Source organism: Tursiops truncatus, chromosome 10, assembly GCF_011762595.2.
Source record: "Tursiops truncatus isolate mTurTru1 chromosome 10, mTurTru1.mat.Y, whole genome shotgun sequence".
Lineage (NCBI taxonomy): Eukaryota > Metazoa > Chordata > Mammalia > Artiodactyla > Delphinidae > Tursiops > Tursiops truncatus.
The window spans coordinates 6,853,500-6,872,810 of NC_047043.1; positions in this window are offsets into that span (position 1 = coordinate 6,853,500).

Genomic DNA, 19,311 nt, shown 5'->3' on the forward strand with positions numbered 1-19,311 from the left:
TCACAGATAAACAAAAGCAAAAGCCAATGAAGTTTGTTACCATTAGCTCTGCCCTGGAAGAAATGCTAATGGGAATCCCGTAATTTAAAATAAAAAGACATTAGACAGAATCTTGAAGCTGTATGAGAAAATAAACATTTCAGTAAATACAAATACATGGGCAATGAATAAAATTAGTATTGTTGTAGCAGTGGTTTGTAATTACACTTTTTATTTTCTACATGATTTAAGAGACTAATGCATTTAAAGCAATTATTAGTTTATATTTGGGGGCACACAATGCATAAAGATGTAACTTTGTGACATCAACAATGAAAAAGGAAGGAATTGAGCTGTAAAGCAGCAGAGTTTTTGTATGTTATTGAAGTTAATCTGGTATAAATTCAAATTAGAGCTTTATAGCTTTAGGATGTTCAGTGTTATCCCCATGGTAACCATAAAGCAAATAGCTAAAAAATATATACAAAAAGAAATAAGAAAGGAATTTAAATGTTTCACTTCAAGAAATCAACTAAACATGAAAGATGACAGCAATGCAGGAAATGAGGGAGAAATAGCAATAAGACATATGGACAACAAATAGCAAAATGACAAAATTAAGTCCTTCTTTATCAGTAATTACTTTAAATGTAAATGGACTAAACCCACCAATCAAAAAGCCAAGACTGACAGAATAGATAAAACATGTGATCCAACTATATGCTGTCTACAAAAGACCCACTTTATTTTATTTATTTATTTATTTATTTTTAAGGTGATGGATGTTTTAATTACCTTGATCTTGGTAATCATTCCACAGTGTATATGTCTATCAAATCATTACATTATACATTTATACAGTTATATTTCTCAATTATCCCTCACTAAGTTTTTCTTAATTTTTATTTTCAGTACATTAAATTGACTCATAAAAACATTCTAAAAATGTACAGTTTTTTCTTTTCAACAAAGTATAATAAAACATAAAAACCCCCAAAACAGAATACTTGACATTTACATTTCAAAATCAAATTAGTAGAATATTAAATATTTACAAAACTGTATCTTTTAAAAATATTTATAAAATTACATGCAATTTTGTAGAACTGACATAAAGAATGGCTCAAAAATGGGAGAATTTTCCTTCATTCCTAAAAAGAAAATATGTCCAATATAAGCTGTGAAGATTCTTGAGTACACAGGGTCTTCAGTTTCAGTACCAAAGCCTGTCTTTGTGCATCTAAGAACTTTATGCATGTGACGGGCTTCTTAACACCTGGATGACATGGCCGGCACGCCCCTCCCTCTGATAACAGTGTAGTAACATTGACCTTTGGCCTCAACAGGCACAGTACATAGTTTGTGAGTGTTGATTAAAGATAACTCACTTTGGTTCAGAACCTCGGGACTTTTCAGTAATGGAGCCTCTTCAGAACCCATGGCTTTAAATGTCCCCTGCCTCATTCTTTGGGAGTCATCTGCACTTTGGAAAGGATGGCCAATCTGCTCAGGTTCCACAGGCCCATCCACTGGGATGGGTGGTCGAGCTGAGCAGGGTCAGGGTTTCCCTTACAAACTTTAAGACTCTTCAACACGTAATGCCATCAGTTATCAGTGTGTAAAAGTAGCAAGGCATCACATAAGCCACCACAGAAGCAGGAAGAGTGACAATGACAGGGAGCGAGGAGGGTGCAGCCCAGTTCCTGCTCAGCAAGTGCTCACTAGCAACACTGCAGTGAGTGGACAGATGAAAGCCTCGGTCAGCCTGTGCTCAAACAGGAACGCATTACAGCTTCTATGATGTTAGGCAAAGTTACTATCCGCTATGCATCTCCATACGTAGTGTGCAGTGTAAACTAGCTAGGTGGACTTCTTGTGATAAAGGACCTAGAATTACAAATAGTGAATAAAAATACTGAAAATAAAGTTTAAAAAAATTTTAAACTAAAACGTTGGCCTACCAAGAAAATAAATTCTAATCTCATCCAGAGATTCTCACATACACTCAGAAATAATGTTTAGCCAAATATCCAGGCTTAGTCTAGTCAAGTTGACATAGAAATTTATAAATTTTACCATTATAACAGGAGGCAGTTGTATGCGTTTTCTGTTTCATGGGGTCCTGTCTTCACTCACAAGTTTGAAATCCTTTCCTTCTCCACACAGTAAGAGATCCGCTTTAGATCCAAGACACAAATAGGTTGAAAGTGATAAGATAGAAAAAGATATTTCATGCAAATAATAACCAAAAGAGAGCAGGGGTACCTATAGCAATATCAGACAAAATACACTTTAAATCAAAAAGTTACAAGAGACAAGAAAGACATTGTATGTTTGAATTGAATGATTGAATACAGCAGGAAGATATAACAATTATAAACATTTATTCACCTAATAGACACCATCAAAATATATGAAGCAAAAACTGACAGAATGAAAAGATAGTTCTACAATAATAGGTGGAGAATTCAATACCCCACTCTCAATAATGGATAGAACAATTAGACAAAAGATAATGAAGGAAATAGAAGACTCAATGCCATAAACCAACTAGATCTAACAGTTATATGAACACTCTATCCAACAAACAATACAAATATTTCTCAAGTGCACATGGCACATTTTCCATATGTTAAGCCACATATGTTAAGTTTTGCTTGGAGGCAAGGGGGAGTTATTGTTTGATAGCTATAGAATTTCAGTTTTATAAGATGAAAATAATTCTAGAGACAGATGGTAGTAATAGTAGCACATTATTATTATTATTATAAATGTATTTATTACCACTGAACTATATACTTTAAAATGGTTAAGATGGTAAATTTTATGTTACGTGTATTTTACCACAATGAAAAAAAAAGGATAAAAATGATGTACGAAGCTAGCAACAATGGAGAAGCATTTTTAAATAATTCAATGTAAAAAACATAAGTGAAAGATTTTATTTCTAGGCACAAACACCAAAAACAAACAAAGAAACACAACCTTAAAATTTTTTTAAATATACAATAACTCAGAGAACACTCTACTCTGAAGGCCTTCTTGCTGAGTTTACTATACTACAAACTTCTTCCAAGAAAAAGATGACTGGGAATATTTTGGCAAACCTACTTCTAGGAGTTTACTCTAAAAATTCACCTGTGATATACAAAAATATATGTGAGCAAAGTTACTAATTGCAGCATTGCTAACAACTGTAATATATTGGTGACCTTGTAAATTTTTATAAATTGAAGTTTGGTTTAATAAACTGTAGGAATACACAAAATGGATTACTAAGCTACTGTCAAAGAAGGAGGAGAAAGGGGGTGAAGGGGAGGAAAGAAAGAATTTGATTTATATAAACAAATAAGGAAACATTTCTAGAATTGATTGTAAAGTAAAAAATCAAATCATAAATGAGTATATGTAGTACTTCACCTTTTGTGTGAGAAAGCAGGGGCAATAAAATAATCAAATTCGTTATCTGAAGGAGTAAATGAAAATAGGATGAAAGGGTTGAGGATTGGGAATAGACACCTCTTGAGTATACTTTTTCTGCAGTTGCGACATTTGGAGCCATTTTTATATTTCACATTCTCAATAAAATAAAATAAAATCAACAAGAATGTGGTAAAACCCTAATAGGGAATACAGACATAAGTAAATGAAAGCATTTTAAATGAATAGCATATTCACACTGACAAGAGGGTAAAACTAATCTACTACGAGGTTTTGAACACAGTATGTTGATTATACATCCTAGAATGAAAGAACAGTAGCTATGTTTTGAATTCTAGTCCAGAGATTTGTCTTTACTCTGGCATAGATTGACTATTATGAAACTACTTTCGATGTACTCTAGAATTGAGCAAGCGACTAAACATATTAAAGATACTGGGAATTACACAACGGAAATGTGGAAGACCAGTCTGAATTCTATGGTGATGGACTGGAATTAGAGGTATAAGGATGACCTCATGATTTCATCTCCAGGTAAATAGATAGATGGAGATGGTAGATTAGATAGATAGATAATAGGTAGATAGATAGATAGATAGATAGATAGATAGATAGATAGATGATAGATAGATAGAGAGATGAATATGATAGATAGTAGATGATAATCTCTATTGCTCAATAGAGAACACTGTGAAAATAAGAAGACTAACAAAATCTTCACTTTGGGTTTTTTGTTTTTATCTGCTTCCTCCTTAACTTCTAAACTTAGTATCTTGTACAACTTAAAAATTCAGGAAATACAATTATTCTCTCTACATCCTTTCTCTCAGGGATCATGGCCCTTTCATATCTAGATTGATTGGTTGCCCTGAACTCTTACTACTTTTGAGAATCCCCAAAGTCTGGTGTCGCTTACCAGTCACCCTCTCTGACTTCTCAGACTGTCCTCTCCCTAGACCCCATGTCAACAACTGGAAGATATTCTGAAGGGAGAAGTATCATGCAGAATGTTGGTCTACCTAAGAAGGCTTCCTTTTTTCTCTGAGATCTTGCTCTGTAAAGCCCTAACTGCTTTGGCAGGTGTTTAGTACTTTGTATCAGATGATTTTTGTATATCATCTTGCTTCTCTAGTTGTTCTTGATGGGAAGATTGATTTTTTACAAACTTTTCCACTATAGCCTGAAGCAGAATCTAGAAGACAAAACCATTCGCCACTAATTTTGATTTAGTTATTACATTTCTGGTGTATGATAGTGTTGAAGTATATGTGCCCCTCAGCTAGGAATATATGGGTGTAAATCCAAGGTCCATCCCTTACTATGTGACCTTGAGCAAATGTTTTAAATCTTCCTAAGATTGGTTCTTTTCATCTATGAGACGAGATTAGTAGTAGTGACTATCTCATAGCACTATTGTGACACATAACTGTAATAATGCACATAATATTAAATATAAACTATGTTTGTAGCTCGTATCATGTAAATACTAAAATGCACTTGAGATTAATGCAGCTGTCACTGTTCTGCCACATGTTGACCTCACATCAATACCCAAAAAGGAATTAACGTGCTTCTAACACTTTAAAATCTATGGATCTGTGTATGCACAAAAGAGATACCTGTTCTTAAATACCCATTTATGAAAAGTTTCATACAATTTTACTTTAAATTGAATACTATTCCACTTCAGAAACTACCCAGTGAATAGTCAAGTTTAAAATCATGTTTTTACATGGCACTTACTTCAAGAACTATAGAACTAAAGATATTTTCTATCATATTATCATCACAGGGTAGCTCTTTAAAAGGTCATTCATAAACTACACTTAGGGAAGAACTTTAGGGAAAAGGGAACATTGAAAAATGTGTTTGGGAGGACTCTGTTCCAAGTCTGGTATTATTCTGTAATCGGATTTGACTAGGATAACAAGAAAATGCTGAACGAAATAAATTCAAAATGGCCTTGAAGAAATAACAAAAGGTGATCAATAGATCAATGCATTTTTTTCCTTACAAGACTTCTCGTGCTATAGAACTTATAGAGCATTGGAAGAGAGTGTAAAAAAATCATTAAAGAGTTTGTAAAACATCACAAGTTTCTAACAGGGCACACAAAATTAGTCTTCAGTGAAAAGAAGGTTAATATGTGAAACTAAGAGTCTTCTTACTGCACCCGAGGAAGGGATAAGATTCTTCTAAACACATTGCAATTATACCTGAGGATTTCCTGGAGAAATAATTCCTCAGAAAGAAAATACTATTTTTTACAAGATATTTACTAGACGATTATTGGAATGTTGGAAATAGCAAATTGGAAATAACTTCAATGGGTAACCATAGAATGGACTCCAGGGAAATAGTAGCATACTCATGTTAGAATATTAAATAAAACCTAAAGCAGTAGTTAAAAGTCTGTTACTACATATAAAATGCTTACTTATGTGAACATAAACAGAATATAACACCGTATCTGTTCTATAATCAAACTATATAAAATTGTGTATTTAATTTGATGTGGACTGGCAAAAGTTTAAAATAAAAGCATAAAAAATTGTTAGTATGTACACACTAATATGTATGAAATAGATAACTAATGAAAACCTGCTGTATAGCACAGAGAACTCCATTTTGCTGTACAGTAGAAACTAACACAACATTGTAAAACAACTATACCCCAATTAAAAAAAAATTGTTAGTATGGAATCCGGATATTTCCAAATTTATTTTTATTTCTGTTATTGTTATGTTATTTTTATGGGTTAATAGTTTGAAATATGATAATCCCAGGGATAAATAATGATGGTGGGTAGAGTATAGAATAAAAGCTAATAACTCTAGTAAAAATATCCTCTGGTCATAGTTCACTGTATTCTGATACTAGCAAGTCAGCCAATACTAAGGAAAGTTTTCATCTCTTAATTTAAATATTAAAATCTATCCAAGGAAACAATCCAACATTTGTTTAAGATAAACAACTTAAAATATTTCTGAAGAATTGACCCTTAAGCCGCTAAAACTGGGTATAGGCTTTTATAATTTTCTATTAAATTCCCTTATTGTCCCGCCTGAAGATTTTACCTATCACAGAATTGGAAAGTATTCACTGGGTTAAATACTACTACAGAGAAAGGAATTATTGTAAGCACTTTATTCTATTAGGAATTTGGAATTATGAATTTCAGACTAGGTCCCAGTATACAGAGTGATGCACTATTTTTTACAGTGACATGGAAGGCCTATGGAATACCATTATTCTCATCCTCAGAAACCAAATTTCAAAAAGGAGTCTTGCATTAACTGTTTGAAAAGAGGCCCAAATACAAAGCACAAGATTATCACGCTCTCTCACACTCCAGAAAAAAATCCAATTTATCAATCTGCACAGAAAAGCTTTGCAGAGTTAAGACAAAATAATCCAAAAATCTAAAACCATTATGCTTAACTTCAGGTCATTAACATAATGTGCTTAATGAAAATTTGTTTGCCATTGTTTACTAGGAAGAAATTAAGGTAATTTAGATGTAGAATTCCTTACCTGATAAACGACTTGAATCCTAGCTATAAATAAATAAAACAAGTGTTCAGAATCTTAGAGAATGAAAGGTTCCATAAGGACTGACAAATGTTTTAATAACACATGAATTTTTATGCCATTGGTGATATAACTGGAAATCAAAAAGTATATTAAATATGAACAACATATAGAAATATCATAGTTTATCATTTCAAATTTTTTTTTATTTCTGAATATCCAAATGAACATATGAAATTCGAGATTGAAAACATCTCATTCATTATTCAAACCTTATTTAAAACAACTCTGCACAAACCAAGAAAGAGGAATTTTCACCTCTTTCTCACATAGTGATAGAGAAATGATGACTGGAATCGTTTATCATTTATGATGTTTTCCAGGAACAATGCAACTCAAGGCAAGAGCTGAGGGACCCAGTATCTCAAATTTTAAGAACCCACTAACAAAAAACAGCCATTTGATATTCTAATTTCCCCCCTCATTCTGAAATAGTATTCCTTTTCTGCAAGCCTTTATTTTAGAATTCCTCAAACTTCAGATGATTTCCAAGCCAGAATTGATAGTGAAAACCAAGGCCCTTGGGTAGCCTCAGATGTTGGGAAAACAGCCCAGAGCCATAAAAGCACTCATGTCGAATTTGGAATTAGTTCACTAACTAGCTGAAAAAGAGGTTCAGACATCATCCATAATATAATTGTCAACATGAAACATTTTAAAGATTAGAATGAAGCAACAGAAGATAAAACAGATGAGAAAGAGGAACATAAAGAAGACCGGCAACAAAAATGAAGTTCTGCAATGGGTATTTCAGAAGGGATGAGACAACCTATTCCAAGTTCATGACCATAACCATTGCCAGTTCAGACCCCTGCCTCCAAGGAAATCCCTGTGTTATGTTTAAGGGATGTTCCCCAGCATCTTTAGGGAAGCTGGGTAAGTTGGTGAGGAGCAAGGGAAATCAAAACTCTTCAGGTCTAGGACCACACCATCTACCACAGACAGGCACTGCCCTACCCAGAAAAAACTATAGTGTTTGACATTCAGAATGGTCTTGAATGAAAATCAATTTAAATTTTGCATGTTTTGTTTTGACATGAAAAAAAAAAGAATAGTTGGGTAGTTTACAAATGTTTCCATCAAAAATAGTTAAGTAATGGTTTTTCATGAAAAGAAGTTGTCACAAATAATCCAAGAAAGTCTCTTATCTAATGTCTAGCTAATATGTTTTCTATCCTTAGATTGAGATCCCTGCCCACAACATGGAATCTGTATTTCTTGAATTTTTGGGGATCTCCTGCTTCTAACATAATGTTCTTTGTAGGTAATAAATGCTGGAGGAGAGGGAACAGACAAACAAAACTTCTTTAATCAATAAATTATTCAATTAATAACAGAAGTTCTATTATTTGATTTAATTGGTATATTCCTTTCACATCTTACTCATTTGGCATTTTCCTGAATTGTTAAAATATTACAAATTATTTCTCAAAGCAGAATTTTGCTATCATCATTTGGGACAACTTTTTTTCTACACTGTAATTTTATGATTAGGGAAAAAGTCATGATAGATAATGAATGATTGTATCTTAGACTTGAGATCAATATAGATAAGGTTTTATATATATATATATATATATATATATATTTAAATATATTACCCAATATGTAACCCAAAAGGTCTTAAATTATTAGTATATTTAGTATATTTTACATTATTTCCAAACTGAGCTTGGAAACCATTTTTTGGTTTTTATGTTACAGGGACTCACGTCATGCATAGTTGTTATAAACTTTTTAGGGAAAGTTCAGTACCAGTAAGCAAATTTGAAAAAATATTTTCATATCTTCAATGATAAAGCAATTCTGAGGCAAACAAAAATTACATTAAAAATGAAATTAATGTTTACTTCTCACAATACTGTGTTTAAACAATTTTTCCAATGGATTTATGCTTTTTAGGGGTATAATACCTATTCTTTCTCCTTATTTGAAATATGTTTTAATTTAAAATTTCTAAGGTTTGCCAAAATAAGCTGTCTTTATTTTTTATTAATTTATACTTTGATTACCAAAATATTCCATTTTGGGTCCTATGGTGTTTTAAAGGCATTAGAACTTTTTTTTTTTTTACTAACAAACAGAAATCCAGACTTTTATTTGTCTTTAAGTAATAACTAATCTCTAGAAGTATTTATCAGTTAAAATATGACTCACAAAAAGCCTTTCAATTTTATATTAATAAACTAAACTAAAATATTCCACAAGACTTTTTCACATCAGATATTTGAATTTTGAGATCTGAATTCAGATAATACATACTTCTCTCATTGGTGTCATTCAAAATGTCACCCGTTTCCTTGCATTTTCTCAAATCTCAGGCTGCTATAAGAATCGTAACTTTGCTGCAATCTCCATAAACCAATTAACTGTGGTGTTTACTTGTTCTAAGAAAGAGCAAGGCTTGGCGGATGGGGGGGTGTGAATGGAAGTGGAGAGAAGAAGGACCCACACATGGAGGAAGATGGAAGCTAGCTTAACAGGCTAGCAGATTTGTAGACACAGAATAACCGGGTCTCAACCCTAATGAGCAGAATCAGGCAACTTTAATTCATGTCGTTTTTGTTTTTTTTTTTGTCTCCCTGACCACAAAAGGGAATATAGGACCCTGTTTAGGAGGGGATTAAATTAGTCCTATGTGGTCAAAGGGAACAATACTGACATGTTAGTTGATCAGAAAGATGTTTTCACACTGTTTCTCATAGATGGTCCCTGGAGACAACTTTCTTTCTCTCTCTGTCTCTCTGTCTCTCTTTTTTTAATTACCAAGCATGACATTCATGGTTATTTCTTCTTTCCACCCAGTTGCCTACAAAGGGTCCAGCTCTCGGGCCCCTTGTTGGTCAGGCCTGGGGGAGGAAGTGACAGAAGGCCGGCCTTATTTACCTTAGTGGCTTCCCGGTGTAATCTGGTTAGTCACGTGGCTAATGGAAGGACACCGCGGGTCCTCACACACTGTGCTGCACAATGAAGACTCATTCATATTTAATACAATAGAGTGTTTAAGTCAGTCCATGCTTTGCGGAGAAGATTGGCTTTCTTTGTGTGGCGTCTCCTGAGAGGGTTTTCCCCTCCTCCCCTTGCAGACAGGCATATGTTCCAGCTCCTGCCTGCTGCAGCTGGTCAAGGAAAGAGCAGGCTTCTTTCTTTTTCTTTTTTCCTTTTTTTTAAACCAATGAATCGATGGCTGTGGTGTGAAATGTGGCCTGAAACGGTCCCCTCTGCCCCACGACGCATATATTAGCCTTTGCTATTCTAATATTTCACAGCAAGACATATTAAGAGGAAGCGAGGCTCGTGTTCCTTAAGTTTGCCATTGTGCAACAACAATCTGTTGAGCACAAAAGAAAAATAAATAAATAAAAGCCGGTGAGATGTTGACCTTGTTCTCTTAATATTATACATGTATGGTCCTCCTTAAATGGGGCTCGGGAGAAAATAAAGGGAGAGCTTTGGAGGGGCGGGGTGGAATATTCTTACTCCACACAGAATTTTAAAACGACCAAATTGAAAAGAGAATCCCATCAACACACTACCACTTGGCCCTCAAATTTGATTTTAGAGACAGAAAAAAAAAAAAAAATGAGGTCTCATTAGTCCTAATGGGATAGATAATGGATACACAGATTCTGTCGCACCCCACTGGATAAACTGACATTTTTGAGGGTAATGGAAATTAATGACTTTTGATTTCTGAAGTACAGATTTTAATGGTCTTAATTCTTTAAATTTCTTTTCAAATTTGGTTCAGATTTAAAGAGTGAAGTATTGTATCTATCATTCTCTACCTTCAATCTATTTCAAATAGACAACCATTATCCAGCTACCTCAGGGAGATGCTGAGTCAAAACAGTCAGGTGACACTTCTACTTACATAGTAGGATAGTTTAAACTCTATTTGGATAATGACCATGGGCTTTCAAAAGGAAAACATGAATTTTAACGTCTTTACTGTCAAATATTGTGAGATTACCAAAGTCTTAGAGTTCTAAAATCTTTCATAAGCTCTTATGTACCTCAAGTCCTCTGGCTATAAGATCTTGTGTAGTGAATTTTTGTAAGAAGGGTCGTGATGAAGAGTGTTTCTATTTAGAACACCAAAGAACAAACAAAAATCCTAAGATAACGAGCTTACATTTGCAGCCGCAGTGGTTTTGATTCAACCAAACAAATAATGTATTCTGCTGAAATGACTATACATAAAGTAATAATAACTATGTACATATAAATAAGCCCCACTCTTTGATTAATGAAAGATGGAGAATTATTGACTATTGGACTATGCAACCAAAGGAGATGATTACATTTATTTTTAAAACAATATAGTGTTTCCCTGGTCTAGAGCCATGTTGATGTAATGCAGCCCAAAGCAAAGGATCGGACTGGTTGATTAATCCTGTTCCTTGTAGCCCTATCAGTAATACAATAGCACATGCTGCTTGCTGTTTTAGCAAGGAAAGACTGTAGAAGCCATCCACACAGATTTATGTGTACCTGGGCAGTGGACACTTAGTGGACACTTAATTGTAATCATACAGTTAACTTTTTCACTTGCAAAAGAATGTAACAGTTGCTTTGGCTGATTCTATAAACCACGTGTGAAAATTTCTTGTCTTCTATTTATACAAGGCTCTGTTGCCTCTTATAGTCAGGAAATGACATGACATAAGTTGTATACAAAATACTACTGATTTTTTATTTAATGTTCATACACAAAATTACTCTAAGTGGTGAAAAAGGAAGTATTGACTCTATATTTCCTTAAAATTTTTATATAAGCAATTTGGAGAAAACAAATCTTTAAAAAGCAAATGAAAACAGTTAAAATGAAAGTGTACTTCTAAATGTTATTTAATCACAAAGGAAAAAAATAAAAAAGCTCAGTGTAGGGATTTACCTATGAAGATTTTTCTGTGAATGTCGGAAAAGGTAAAATAGAGAAGGAGAGTAAACTCTGTAGGAAGAAAAGTCTTAAAGCTCTTAAATTAACTTTGTTCAAATATAGGAAACCAAAGGGAACCAAAACCTTAATTAAAGTTTACTCTTGCAAGCCTCTATCCGCCCCCTACCACTCCTTGCCTCCCCAGCTGAGAGGTTTCATCTCCTTACCCTCCACTTCATTAGAGCCTTAACAATCCATTATCCATTTCCTAATCCTCCACTGCTCCAAAGAGTGGGGTTATTAGAGTATGTGAAGGGTTGTTGTCATTGTGATGGAGGTGTGAATTGATCACTAAGATGACAACTGGTGACAAGTGTGGTTTATTAGACTGCTGTTTTGCCTCTTAATCACAACTGATTAGCCTGCCTGTTCCAAGTGGAAAACGGAAGAATTAACTGCTTTTGTTCTTGTTATCTACTACATTACGTTATTGTTTTGATTTCCTTTTCAACGTGACTCTTTTTTTTTCTTTATCAAAAGACCTAGACATTTCCCAAAGACCACAATAAGGATGCTTATTTTCCAAAATGAAATTTTTTATTCAAATCTGTTTCCAAAAAATCTATTTTTAGATTTTCCAAGGTAAAAATTTGTATTAAAATTGATTTCAAGAAGATTTAATTTTAACTGAGAAATTATTTTCCATGCCCTTAATTAATTTGGCCTTCTTTGCATATTTATTTTTCTTAGGCTTCATTTAAAATTCTTAATTCAAGTAAGGTTTTGGGAAGAGCAATCATAATATCTGTACTTTGGTTGTTTTTTATTAAAGGATAGGGCAAATTGTAGCTTCAATATTCATTCATTTGCTCAAAAATATTTTAAGGACTAATAATAGCCTACCTATGAAACAATTACGCTGTATACTTTTACTCAGGTTAGCATGCCACACATGAATGACTTCATGTAACCCTTGAATGTACACTTGACACCAAGAACACTTAAAAATATTGAATGTTTTTGTTTACAAAATGAAATCCATCCAAATTAAATGGGTTTTGTTTGTCTCTTTGCTCACTGAACGTACTGATTTTTTTTAAGTTTTACTTGAACTGGTAGCTTTCTTCATCCTCCTGTCGCTCAATCAGGTCTTAAAAGAAATAACTCGTTCAGGATTCAAAAGATCGAAATTAGAGACGGTAATGGCTAATCGGAATACTTAGAGCGTTATTATAGCCAGATTCTGGTTTAGCAGTTAAAAATTACTTTTTTGCTGATAACTAAATGTCTTGATTTTTCACGTATAGGGAATATTAACATTCTAATTTTAAAATTTGCATATTTTAAATATGTAATTCAAGTATAGTAGCCATATCAGTAGGAACTCAAATACTGTATTATTTTTCTTTAGAATCTAGCCACAGTACATAAGAAATGTCTAGATTTCCCTTCCCTTTGTGTTCACTTATTCCTGTTTTAAGTTCAAATCAAAGCAGTAAGAAAGAAGGATCACAACCTAACAGAGAATAGAGAAAACTGTCCTCATGACAAATATCAAGGGGGAAATTTGGCCTAGTTATCAAAGGTCCACATAATGGACCTTTGAAATAATATTACCTCTTTTGGCTGTAAAATATTTATTCTACACAGACCATGTGTAGTGAGAACTGATATATCTCAAGAATTGAAATTTTAAAATATAGGATAATTTTTTGTAACAAACTTTATGGAGTCATATACTGTGTTAAAGCTGGAAGACCCACTGGAAAACAGACCATTCAGAGTGAGAAAGGAGTTTCTTAACATGTTAAATATAGAGTTAGCACATGACCAAGCAATTTAGGTCCTAGCTATTCACCTAAAAATGATTAAAAATACCTCCACACGAGGGCTTTTATATGACTGTTCATAGTAGCATTATTTATAATACCCTACAAGTGAAAACAATTTAAAATATCCATCAACTGATGAGTAAGTAAAAAATGAGTATACATACAATAGAATACTGTTTGGCACTAGTACAAAGAATGAAGTGCTGAAACATGCTACAACATTGAGTTAGCCTTGAAAGCATTATGTTAGGTGAAAGAAGCTAAAACTTAAAAGACAGGAAACTAATAGAGATCTTAGGGGCTTTTTCATCATTCCTGTCCAGGAGTATTCTGACAACCTACAGAAACTGTCCCATCCACTTAGCAACACTGGGTCAGGGTGACCTTACCCAGGTAACACCCTGATAGGGTTATATTTTTTACTTTTTTTTTAAATTGAAGTATAGTTGATGTATAAAAGTATTTAAGGTGTACAATGTAAGATTTACAATTTTAGAAGGTTATACTCCATTTATAATTATTATAAAATATTTACTATATTCCCCATGTTGTACAATATATCCTTGTCACTTATTTCACACCTAATAGTTTGTACCTTTTATTCCCCTACCCCTATATTGCCCTTCCCCCCTTCCCTCTCCCCACTGGTAATCACTAGTTTGTTCTCTATTCCTGTGATTCTGCTTCTTTTATGTTATATTCACTGGTTTATTGTATGTTTTAGATTCCACATATAAGAGATATCATATAGTATTTGTCTTTCTCTGTTTGACTTATTTCTTTTAGCATAATGCCTTCCAAGTCCATCCATGTTCCTACAAATGGGAAAAATAGAACTACCATATGACCCAGAAATTCCACTCCTGGGAATATATATCTGGAAAAAACCCCGAAACACTAAATTGAAAAGATAACATGCACCCCGATGTTCATAGCAATTTACAATTGCCAAGATATGGAAGCAACCTCAGTGTCCATCAACAGATGAATGACTAAAGATGTGGTACATATATATACAGTGGGATACTACTCAGCCATATCTTTTTTTTTTTTAATTTTACACCCACTAAGCAATTTACTGCTATGACAACCCAATGTGATTGATTACAAGAAGAGACTGTACTGCTTAGGCAAATGTCCTCTACTAGTCTGTTAGTTTGTTCTTTTTCTCATTTTAAACTAATAAATTGGGATCCTGGGTTATATTTATGACTTCCAGTTACTGTAAATCTGATCATTTGTGCCTGAGATATTGGGGAAAAATTCTTGTCTCTTGTTCTGCAAAGCTGAGATTTAGGTAAGAATGTGATGAATTCACAAAAGTATCTGCCACTTGAAGATATCTGAGTGAAAATTCAGCTTTCTCACCTGCTACTCTTCATTCTGTGCACTGGATGTCTTTGGAATTAAAACATTTTTAGAAGTTTGCCGTCAAATAATTTTCAGATGATTCTCTTACTGAAAAAAGTGTTGATTGTTTCTGTTCTCTGAATTCCACTTTATTCTTACTTCAGTATCTGCTTAGTTTTTCCTTTGCATCTCTATCCCCAGCATCTCTTTGACTCATGACAGAGAAAAAGAGATGCTGCACTGAGAATCAGGAAACTTAGGTCTCCTTGTCATAGCTCAGAAAATAACTTGACTATAACATAATCTTTATGGATCTTAGTTATTTTATAATTAAAACGAGAAATCAAATTAATCAGTGATGCCCCAAACTGGTAGTGCATCAGATTTTCCAGGAGAGCTGTATGAATACAGATAAGTAGACATGTAGATGGATAGATATTGATAGATTATCTATATTTTCTATTTATCTCTCTATCATCTATCTATCTACAGATAATATGAGGATCTAGATATTATGACATAAACGTAGACACACAAACATCTCTTCCCATTATCCAGACATACTAAATGAAAACTCTGGGGAAAGGGCTCAGGGATCTGTATTTAAAAGAGCACCCCAAGCGTTCCTTCTGCTTAGCCACGTCTGGGAATATTTGGGCTTGATGATTTCTTAGATCCCTTCAGTTCTCAAATTTGTCTTTTTGTTTTATTGGTTTTGTCTGAGTGTTTTTAAGTTGGATTTGGCCTCTCATTGACTTATTTTCCTTTTTCAACCTATTCCCCTCAGACTCCCATAATCAGTATGGGATACGAAACAAACCACTAGGTGAACCTCACATTCCAAGTTTCACTCCTTCCTCTTTTGCTGAGGCAGGGGTCCTTATCTAAGTTTTTCTCTCCATTTAAATTACAGTATTGACCCTTCAGGATGTCCTCCTGCTTGCACAATTAACAGACTGTACAAAATGATGACACTAGGATTCTCCTGTAGTATCATATAAAACACTCACATAACTACTGCTTTATTAAACTTCTTGCCAATCAGATTATAAATTTTGCTTCAAGGCCTTTTAGCCTGCCAATCTCTTCTGAATCTATTTTCTCTGATGTGCCAGCACCTATCACAGCTCAGGTAGCTGGACAGCCAGTGGATGTTGATTTTTATTCCAAAGAGTTGTAGGCCAAGTCTACATTCTCGATTGTATATGTTCACTGACAGGGGGTTGCATAACAGTGAAAATTCCAAGGTAATCCCAAAGCCTCCTGTTAATCAAGAATTGCAAACTACCTTCCTACCAAACCAGCATGGCTAGTTTGTATATTATCCCTAATAATCACTTTATTAACTCCTGTCCACCCTCTGGTATGGTAGAGTTGCTAATGAGCAGTGAAATGAGTTAGGCGTGGGAAGTACAAGGCATCGAGAAACATGATAATTGGTCCCCAAATAATGGAAATTGGGAAGGGGTTTACACTTCCATACTCTTTTCTCATTGCCCCTGCTTTAATTCTAATTGCATTCAACAAACATTCATTCAGCACCTACTGCTGGTCAGAACCATGCTCAGTGCTGACCAGTTGCATGGAGAAATGAAACATATCACCCGTTCTGCACACTCAGGGGCTAGTCAGTATAGGACGGAGGATAAAACACATAAACTAAAAACATATCACCCATTCTGCACACTCAGGGGCTAGTCAGTATAGGAAGGAGGATAACACACATAAACTAACAGTTTTAATCTAGGATAGAATATGGACATTTCTCAGGTCCTTACTGCACAATTCTTTTTCCTGGAATTTGACAGTTATACAAGCACGTGTCTCCACAAGAGTATACTATCTGAGAGTGTTGATACAAACTAATATACTCAGCAGGCATAGCCAGTATAGAATGATTTAATTTGTAACGTTTGTTCACAGTACAGTCTTGTCAGCTGTGTTGATAGATTAGATAGATAGATAGATGATAGATGGAGCTATATGTGGTTGTATATATAGATAGATAGATAGATATATGGGCATACATATATTTTTTCCATTATCCAGGCCCACAAATAAAAACTCTGGGAAGCAGGCCCACGGATCTGTATTTGAAGCAGCTCCCTAGTCGTTTCTTAGCCAAGTCTGAGATGCCCTGGACTTGATGATTTTTTAGATCCCTTCAGTTCTTAAATTCTGTCCTACATCAGGCATAACAATTATGCATTCAAAAACTTGGAAAAATTTTGGAGTTTTAAAAACTGATGGTCAATAGTTTTCCCTTGGGTCTGCTAACAAATATAGAGCCAGAGTTGCAAAACCCACATGCATGCCTCTAAGTTTTGAGAAAGTTGTAAAATGTATTTGTACTATAATGAATGTGCACACTGTTATCACTATGATCACGATATGGCAGAGACTAAAATGTAAAGGTTACAGCTCAACATCCACAGTCAAAATAGAAAAAACAGGGATTATGAGCTTCCATGCAGGAATTCCACCACTTGAATATATTAAAAAGTGAAAAGAACACAGACAGTGGTTTCTGCTCAAACAGCAACACAGTATTTGGAAAAACAAGTACATTTTTAAAAGCATGGTCGCTTTTAAAATTACCGTAAGACATTTTTATACTACCGTAGTGATTGAACTTATTAACTCATATAATGTTGTTTTAAATGAGTTCCCTCAAATGTGCCACCAAAAATCCTAATATTCAAAAGTGTGCCACGACATCAAAAAAAAAAAGAGAGAGAACTTCCGGTAGAAGACACACACTAAAGGCATATACATGAATGACCATGTTAAGACAATCTTAAAAATAAAATGAATATAATAACAAATGTCCCCATCCTAAAGTTGGCTCATAAAGACCCTTGATGGAGGAGGTCTTGCCTCCAAAAAAATACATGGATTAACCATAGCATGTCTTCTTGGTGATTTCCAAAGTGTCTTTCCACTGATAATGCTCTTTGATTACTCATTGCAATGGAAAATTAGATTTTTGTTCACACCAGGAATTTTGATGCAGATTCAGAAAGTCTGTGGAGTTCATTACCAGGTTTTTGTCACTTCTCAATGTTGATTGCCCTTAATCGTGGGAACCCTACTGGGCTTCCTACATTACTATTCAAGAGTATTTAACACTGCCCATTTCTCACACCAGTAGTAATGTATCAAAATTCGCATCTGTGATATTGTGGTATAATAAGAAATATATATTTGGTCTTTATCCCAGTTTCATAATTTCCTGAGTGATAAGAGCAACTTTGGTTATAAATATGGTCTTAGTTGCCAGTTCCTCACACAAGAACTTCTAAGACTTTGGGAATTTCTAAAGTGATGAGAGTGTCTTTCTGTACACTAGTGAGGTGGTGTCTGGGGGTCCCTGGATGCTTTCAGGATGGGGGTTGATCACCAGATTGAAGGACTGAAACTTTCAGTCCCACCCCTGACCTCTGGGGAGTTAAGAGGGGCTGGAGACTGAGTCAGTCACCAAGGGTCAATTACTTATAAATCATGTCTGCATAATGAAGCCCCTAAACCTCTTTAAAAACCCTAAACTATAAGATTCAGAGAGCTTCCAAGTCAGTAAACACATCAAGGTGTTTGGAGAGTGGTGCAGCCAGAGAGAATGGAAGCTCTGCCCTTGTTCCTTCCCCCAAACCTTGCCTTATACATCTCTTTCATTTTGCTTTTCCCGAATTGGATCCTTTATAGTAAACCAGTAGATGTAAGTAAATGGTTTTCCTGAGTTCCATGAGCTGTTTTAGCAAATTATCAACCCCCAGGAGAGGGTCACGGGAATCCCTGATTTATAGGTGGTAGGTTAGAAGTATGGAAGGCCTGGGTGTTTGAAGTAGGGCAAGTCTTGTGGGACTGAGCCCTTATCCTCTGGGGTCTGCACTAATTCTTGGTAGTTAGTGTCAGAATTGAACTGAATTATAGGATACCCAGACAGTTGGTGAACTGATTGGTGTGGGGAGAAAATCCCCACACATTTGGTGTCAGAAGTGTTCTTTGGGCAGAAACAGATAATAGCATCCTCTTTAGAACTGCTTTGAGAACACTTCTTCATTCTCATCAGGTACCACTGACTGGAATAGCTATCCCCCCCAGTTAACATAACCTCCATGAAAAATTAAGAGAAAAGCATTATTGTATGTTTCTTTCTCCAAGTTGTAGAAATAGACCAAATACTTTGTCTCATCAGTGATGACTTCATTGCTTAATTCAACAAACGTGTTGAGTGT